The sequence below is a fragment of the Meleagris gallopavo genome, chromosome 6, assembly GCF_000146605.3.
Source record: "Meleagris gallopavo isolate NT-WF06-2002-E0010 breed Aviagen turkey brand Nicholas breeding stock chromosome 6, Turkey_5.1, whole genome shotgun sequence".
Taxonomy (NCBI): Eukaryota; Metazoa; Chordata; class Aves; order Galliformes; family Phasianidae; genus Meleagris; species Meleagris gallopavo.
In genome coordinates this window covers 42531389-42540052 of record NC_015016.2, presented here as the reverse complement: position 1 = coordinate 42540052, position 8664 = coordinate 42531389, and the positions used below count along the sequence as shown (strand labels likewise).

The 8664-nt window shown below is 39.7% G+C and overlaps 1 long non-coding RNA gene across 1 annotated transcript; it reads right to left on the bottom strand.

Annotated features, from left to right (window-relative positions):
- Positions 1 to 3481: 3481 nt before the first annotated feature.
- Positions 3482 to 8438, bottom strand: LOC116216773. The gene is made up of 3 exons (XR_004160225.1): positions 8196 to 8438; positions 7646 to 7751; positions 3482 to 4317 (listed from the first exon to the last, which is right to left on the bottom strand). It is a non-coding gene; the product is annotated as an uncharacterized LOC116216773 (long non-coding RNA).
- Positions 8439 to 8664: the final 226 nt, after the last annotated feature.

Here is an 8664-nt window from a genome sequence, read left to right as displayed (position 1 = left end):
TTACCATGCCTATCCAGTCTCTTTCCAAGCTACATGCTAATGTTCTCATAGGTTTTATGAAATGTCATCTGTTAAATAATGTCCTGATCTGCAGTGTTTGATTGCAAGATATTTACCACAGAGATGTCAGTTTTGGTTGAGAACACAAAAATAAGCACACCAGAGTGAAAGAGGATATGGTGACAAGACAGTCCCAGAAACTTTTAAAGTTTCTGATAAGGACAATGAATTCTCCCAAGAACTCTCCTATAGCTTTCTAAAATATGTATTTCAGAAAATGCCAGGCTGCAAACTCTTTGTGAATAATACATTACTCCTGTAATGTATTATTATTCCCGAAGTTTTCTGTCTATTTAAGAGCAGTAGCATCCATAAGACAGTTCTGCAGCTATAAACTCTTTAGATTAAGCAATCTGATACAGCCTCACTGTATTTCCTTCCATCAGTCTGATGAGAATTATCCACCAATGGTTTTCCAATGACTCTAACAGGAACTTCAAATCCTCAGCTGAGCATCAGAATTATGCAGATAGCCTGTCCAGAGCTCTCTCTCCCAAACGATCATGAAACAGCAAAACTCCAGCATATAAACTCTTCTCAAAACTTATGCCAAGAAAAGGAAAATTGAGTGTAAGTATTTCTAACATCAGGAAAAAACTGCTGCCACAATAATTGAGATGATGTAAATATATTCATTACTGTAGATCCAGAAGTGCTTCATGTACTGTGGATTACTATGGTCAGTTTTTGGCACAAAGGAGAGATAAGTATGCACTGCAGATGAGAGCAAAACCAGTACCCCTGAAGGCAAAGCTCTTCAGTGCTTTTCCTACACTATACAGTAAGCCCTGCATAAGGTTAACTAGGAGACTGAAAGAGTTGGACAGACGTAGGCCTTTATGTCATATCCTGTCACTTATCACCTGACAAGAGACCAGTATCCACCTCACTGCGGTCTCGCATCAGGGAGCTGTAGAGAGAGACGAGGCCTCCCCTCAGCTTTCTCTTCTTCAGACTGAACAGCCCCCACTCTCTTTCTACTGCCTGTTTTCAAAACCCCCTACCAGCTTAATTGCTCTTCTCTGAACACATTCCATCAGCTCAAATCCTTCTCATAGTGAGGGGCTCAAAACTGAAAGCAGCACTCAAGGTGTGGTCCCACTAGTGCTGAGTACAGGGAAAAAAATCCTTTCCCTGATCCTGCTGGCCACACTATTTCTAATACAAGCCATGGGCCCTCTTGGCCACCTGGGCACACTGCTGGCTCACAACAACTTGTCAACCAGCATCCCCAGAGCCCTTCTTGCAGACAGCTTTCCAACCACTCTCCCCAAAGCCTGTACCACTGCATATGATTGTTGTGACCCAAGTGCAGCACCTGGCACTTAGCAGTGTTGAATGCCATGCAAAAGAATGCACCCAATTGTTCCAGCCCAACCGGGTCCCCCTCCAGAGCCTTCCTACCTTCAAGCAGATCAACGCATTCACCCAACAAGGTCGCTGTAAAATTATCAAGAGTACACTTGATCCTCTTGTCAAGAACACTGCACTGATAAAAGTATTAAATAAATTTGGCTCCAGTACTGAAACCTGGGGAGCATCATCGGTGACCAACCACGAGCTAGATTTAACTCCATTCACAGTGACCCCTTCAGCCTGGCCATCCAGCCAGTTTTTTACCCAGTGAACAGAAAATCCATCCAAGCCATAAGCAGGCAGTTTCTTGAGGAGAACACTATGGAAAACAGTATCAAATGTCTTGCTAAAGTCCACGTTAACAACATCTACAGACTTTCCGTCATCCACTACACTACTTACGTTCCCACAGAAGGAGATACGGTTAGTCAGAACATGCCATGATGTGTGGGTCCGATTATCTGGTTGCCCTTGATGTGCTGTTGGCACTCAAGGTGATCTGTTCCATTACCATGATGGATTGCCTTCGCCAATCTCCACTCATCTGGGACCTTCCCAGTTAACTGCTGGTAAATGTGGTTGGCAATCACTTCTGACTACATTTGCTCATAGTCGCTTTGCATATAGGCATAAAATATCAATTTTGAATTTTCAGAATCATAACTAAAAAGGGAACAATCCATATGAATTGACAGTATCAAAGGAGAGTCTCAAGCTAATTCACACAGAATGAGACACTAATAAGAAAAAATTGTACAGAATCTGACCAGGAGAGCATAGTAATGTTATTCAGAGTGAGCCTCATTTCAAGTTGTTTGCATTCAAAGAATAAGTCCCACTCTTAAAGTATAAGCCGCCATGGACAGGGCTCTCTGGTAATCCTGTATTCTATTTATTGATATTTAAACATTTTTAAAATATCATGAAGCAGTAACAACAATTTGTAAAAGAAGAGATGATAATCTGACTTTTTTTCCCCCTTGAGTTTCTGCAAGATTTCTCCAAGAGTTTTAATAATCACTATAGGAAGTCATCAAATTATAACCAGAAAATAAACCTAAACCCCTTGAGTAATCAGAAACAATTTCACTGAAATACTTGTTTCTTGAAGAACCTTAGTGTTTATGTCTTCACATAAAGAAACAAACACAAAAATCCCTGCAGGAAGGTAATTTTGAATGCCATTGTATACTTTTGCTAAATAATTCCTTTTTCTGTTTCATTCTTTTTTCACTGACATCCATCTAAAGCTAGCTTTGTACAGCTGATAAGAATTCTTAAGCAACAACAGGCACACAGACTTTGTAAACCAGAGCTTTATTCAAGCCATGCACATTTCTGGTTGTAGAATACGAAAGCAGGATATGTAGACAGGTGAAAAGTTAAGGAAGAAAATAATGAAAAAAAGAGCAAGCAAGCAAGAAATTAATCACACATGTTTAGGGCCCACATTTTACTCAATACATAGTTAAAATTTGCCTAAAAGTCCTTTCTTTCATCAGTGATGCTCTCAAATGAGTTGCCTCATTGAAAGGCTTCAGCCATAGTCTGATCTGCCACGGAATTACTCTTCCAATTCTTGTATTTTCAGCAGTTTTTGGATGTCCATAAATGTGGTGCAGATCTGTTCCTTAATACAAAATTCTCATCATTCTCTCAAAAAATGAATCTTAATTGCTTATCTGAGTCCAGCTTTGATTTCTTAGTGAACATAAAATTCAACTGAACAAGTCTACTGCTACTATTGGAAACTTGCCAGGAAAGGTGGAAAACTTCAGCCAAAAGCAGAAAAATTCTGTGGTATCCTGTTCTCCACACAGAACACTTTGAAAGAAGAGAGAGTAGGGCTTGTTGTCAACTTTCTTCTGTTCCTTTTTTCACACCCTGAATGAACTGTTTCACCAAACCATGAGTGTGCTCAGGGAGCATAAAGAAGGAAAGTTTTCGGGGTTTGCTGTGTCACAGCCAAGCTGATGAAAGAGCCAGAAGACAGAGTGGAGTTTCAGAGGCTGCTTCTACTATATTTCAAAGTAGTACACCTTCAGGAATACGAATCTCTCTACAGAACAAGACAAGAAAATATTAGAATCAATTATCCATTTCCATTTCTCCACGTAGGGAAGTAGTGGCCTTTGATGTGGGGAATATTTTACAGTCAAAGCAAGACACTCAAACCAAAGCAGAAGAATCAACAGGATCATCAGGTCCAGAACGTTTCTATATTGCTTGTGTTAACAGAGGACAGTGCCATCTACACATAGAAAGAGATTGCTCAAGGAGATCTGCAAGATGTGTTCTCAAGAAGACTAATCATCTATCAGTGGAAATAGAAGTGGCATCAGGGAAAGGCTGCCTAAGTGGTACACAAGAACCCGAGCAACATGGCTGCAGAGTAAGGCAGTATGCCACTGGACAGTGCTCAGTGCTACTGCTTCGATAATTGGATGATATCTGAATAACATGAGAAGACTCCAAAGCTGCTGCCTTTAAACAAGGAGGAAGTAAGACTGATTCTTGTCATTGTTATCCTCCCATGGAAGCAGCTGAGATGCAAGACAAGCATAACAAACTACTCTCTCATTACATTTCAAACTCTTATAATTCCTGCTGACTCTTCTCTTTTAGCACTTCGATTTCATCCACTTCTTAGTGTCCCAGCCAGTTGAGAAGAATATTTAATTGAGAGAAGAACTGAAAAATCTCTTCATGCTTCAACAAACACTAATACTACTGATAACCTTACATAGCAAGAACTTCTGTTGCATTCATTATTTGTACAAAAGGACAGCATAGTTCAAGCATACAATTTATTTGGAGAGCACATTTATTAAGTTGCAATTAATTCTTTTAAAGGAATACGACACCAGGAAACACACTGACAGGAGGCAGATGATCTTCATCCTGTATTCACATTTAAAAAAAAAAAAGTGTGATACAGTTTGGATGCTAGTCACCTGAGCAATGCAAATATGAGATCCTGTGAAGACAAGGCTAATTTTAAGGCTTTTTTGACTGACATACTATATGGCATTAACCTCAGATCACAGAGACAGAACTCACAAAGACACGTGAAATTTCAGCCATAGGTAGATTCACCAGGTCAGGTAACAAACATCAGTGTTTCCAGTTTTGTGTACCTGTGACAACAGTGAAGCTAGCATGCATTTCCACTGTGAACCTCCGAGCATGTAGGCTCCACAGGCACTGAGGAAGCTGCTCCAGCATTCAACCAAAATGTAAAAGCAAAACAGATTCTCACTGGAAAACACAAGAGCTTGCCTCCATCTTTTCTTCTCCAATAAGGTGCTAATATACCTTTATAAGATCTCCCTGAGCCTTCTCTTCTCCAGGCTAAACAGTCCTACCTCTCAGACTCTCCTTGCATCATTTTCATGGCCTTTCATTTACTTTAACATATCTATTTGTCTCCTCTACAATGAAGCCCAGAACTGGGCGCTATGCTACAGATGTGGCCTCACCAGTGCTGAGTGTAAGAGAAGGATCAACTTGCTGGCCACTCTTCTAATATAGCCCAGGATGTTAGGATTGTAACTGCAGGGCTGCATTTCTGGCTTGTTGCCCACCAGGACTACACAGGTTCTTTACACCATGACACACTTTCTTTTTCACATTCCACATTCTCATCTCAAAAGGCTGCAACCAATCAGTACCTTACCTGTTCACAACCTGCATTTTGATCAGAAGTAGTAAGGCCTTCTATATGGTTACATGGTTATATGTCTGCCTGGTAATCTTTACAGTGCAAGTTCCTGCATTAGGCTTAGTTTGGATGCTAATAAGTCAGCTAAAAGCCAAAAAAAAAAAACCCCCAAGGATAATGTCTCTATAATACGATGGGGAGAGCATAGCAAGGTCAGGGGAAGAGGAACGTTCATCCAAATTTAGCTTATGTTTTAAAGGAAACTGAGTTCTTAAATGCTTCAGTGTTATTTCTGGATGATCCACTCAAGTGTATTTTAATACTCAGATTGCCATGCATGCCAATTGTCACAACGTCATCAGCAGAACCAGTTTTGTGGGTTTTTTTTCCCCCATTTCATTGGTAACATCTGAAGCTGAGAACCAGTACAAACAGGAAAAAAAAGATGGCATGACATATTTGGTAACAGATGTTTAATTAGAGAACAGAATTAAGAATACAGATGTCTAGCAATGAAGATATTTACTTTCGAAAGTAAATATTGTGTCAGAGTCCTTGTGTTTGACATGTTCATGCATAGAAAGCATGTGTTATACAAAGGAAGATCTGCTCTGTATTTTTGGCCTTTCCATATAGAAAGCTGAAATACTGCTATAACCAGCCTCAGCTCCCATTGCTGAATCTTGGAGCAAGTCTAGGTATATATTCAGAGCCCCAGAAATGCAACATCTTGTGAACTTTCTAGTCAAAGCAGTCACCAGCAATCTACTTTCTCTCACAATAGCTTACTTCCCTGCCTTCAAAATCACAGTAATTCCAGAAAATCAATTTCATACAACAAAACCATTTCAGTGTTACAGATTATTTTAAAGACACAGGACTTTGATTCCTAAGTGCTCTCAAAACTGACCCACGTGTTTCTTTGCTAAGTCCACAGTGAACAAATCTGCTTCTAATTGCCCAAAATTAAGAGTCTCTTGTGTACACAATTAAGATAGATATGAAATAAAAGAACTGGATTGTTAGACTGATAGACCTGAAACTGCCCTAGCCCTATATGCACTTCTGAAATATAGGTTGATAGTTACCTAGTTGATAGATAGTTAAATCAGTGCTCAATGATCCACATTTATCCAAATTCCAATTTTAAAATCCAGTTTCCCAAAAGAATCCCTGTGTTCATGCACTCTCCATCACAGCCGTTGGTGGTCTCTCAAAAGACTGACGTTGCTCCTTTATCCTCAGAAAGATCATTGTTTGTGTCTCTGTCTTCTCCCATACCAGGTCTCTATATATCTCTATAAAAGCTCCCTTACTTTCTGTCTCTCCTCTTGCAGAGATTCTGTTGAATTCCATTTACTGCACCCCAGCCTTCCCTCATTCACCCAGTCACACCCATTAGTCTTTCTGAACAACCTCTTAATTCTTTCCCACTCCCGTGATTTTGCTCCTTCTCATCAAAACCACACATTATGCCTCAAACAGATTAGCTGTTCTTTATTTCCTCACCATGTCTACGGATAGGAAAGAAACCCATACAAGGCCTCTCTTTCTCATGTCCATTGGGAGACTCTATGAGCACGCCATACCTGGCCTTATCAAAGATTTCCTGTTATACATTTGGTTCTCTTTCCACAACTCCATAAGTCCTTGCGTCTTGCTTAGTAAATCACTCACCAAGAGCAGCTTTGAAGCTGCTACAGAAAAAAAACATAGGACACCCTTCAGTCCTTCTCTGTCTCTTCTTTTTCTCCCTTTTGTGTAAACACGCCAATCTCTGAAAATTTGCATTAGAGTAGTTAATATAGACATCATCTTAGAGACTGTGATGAACAGTAGAATTTCCTCAAACAATCTCAGTTTTACTAGCAAAATATTCAGCAAACAATTGAGATTTTGCTATATTCATATCGTGGCCACTATCAGTAACAGCCCTTTGCCAGTAGAGAATAACTGTGCTCCCACTATGGATACAATTAGGCTAACACTAAGCATCTTTGTAAACCTCTCAGGGCAGTTTTTGGTACAAAGCAGTTGACCTTCTGGGCATGTACTTTGTATGGCATTTGACCATTTTCTTTATCAGTTAATTGTGCTTGAGCTTAGTGTCACGAAAAACAGCAGATTCAGCATCTTTGAAATATCTATGCATCTCTTTCAGCACTCTAAGAGTAGAGGTTACTCCAAACTCAGAAACAAGATTTTACTACTATTGTTATTTTGTTGGCCATGGGTTATGGTCAGGGAAGCAAAGCTGAATGCATAAGTGCCAATGCTACATGAGACAAAGCTTTGAAAGACAGAGAGACAGGCAAGTCCAGCATGGACAAAAAAATACTTAAAAGAAAACCATTCCCATTTCAAATTTACCAGCACTGAGACATGAAAAAATCACAAGAGTGGTGCACTGTATGTTTATATTATTATTTGCTGTGAGTTATATAAATAACTGCTGTTATTTAGCACGGACTCATCCTCCTTATCTTGCACGAATGATCAGCTTTAGCATTTGAGGAAAAGAAAGAAATTCAATATAGTGCAATCTCCTTTAAGTATAAGTGTTATTACCTTTCATGAAAGCAGGTTTGAGTATCTCTCATCATTTATTCCTCTGGATGCCTCAATCACTGCTATAGACAGCCTCAGAAATGCTCCTCGTGGGAAATCTTCACATCTGAGGAGAAAAACAACAACAAATATAGTGTTTGAAAGAAGTTGTTGGATACAGTGTTATCAATAACCTGTCACCAAAGACAATTAGCACAGACAAATAAAAGCTAGGTCAGATTCAGAGTAGTAAGAATTGAACAAGTGGAAGTGTTTATACTTCTTCCTTAGCATCATTCCTCCTTCAGATTCATCATAGATTTTTTTTTTTTTTGTCCTTTCAGTATAAGAGAACATCCTATTTTGTTTCAGTTTTTTTTTTTTTTTTTTAAAAAAAAGAAAGAAAACCAAAACAGAGAGAGAATAACACAGCTATTCCGCAAGGGTGAAAAGCCAGGAGTCAAAGATGATTACAGCATGGTTTGACCATGGCAGATAGCATGGTGGTGATAACGGGGCTCATTAAAAGTTCCAGTTAAAGAAAAGTAATGAATCAAGTCCAGCATCTTACCTAGTAGCCTGTGAAAGAGCAGCAGAAGATGAAGCCAGAGATAGATTGGAAAAAATACGTGATATAAGTCTAATAGCCTTCCAAGAGGCAGCACCAGGAACAAGCCACCAAAAACATTGGCCCATGGTCCCCCAGGTCACAAGGCCAGAGAGAATCACACATAGATACATATCCCTGTGACATAACTCAGACTAGGAGTGAATACCCAAACTTAAACCTAAATGGAGACACGGTCAGAAGGCATGGGTGGAGGCCCCAGGTGAGGCTGCTCAGGGTCGTTAGCAGCTATTAGAGCTCTGATGACCCAGCCATAATCAATGGCTCAACGCTAGGTTGCCAGCTGGCAACAAACAGCATATTGCTAGTATTAATATTCACTATTTTTATCAGTGTAAATGATAGCACAATATGCACCCTCAGCAAACCTGTTCAGACCAATTGAGGTATAGTAGCCTCTCAGAGCACAGAT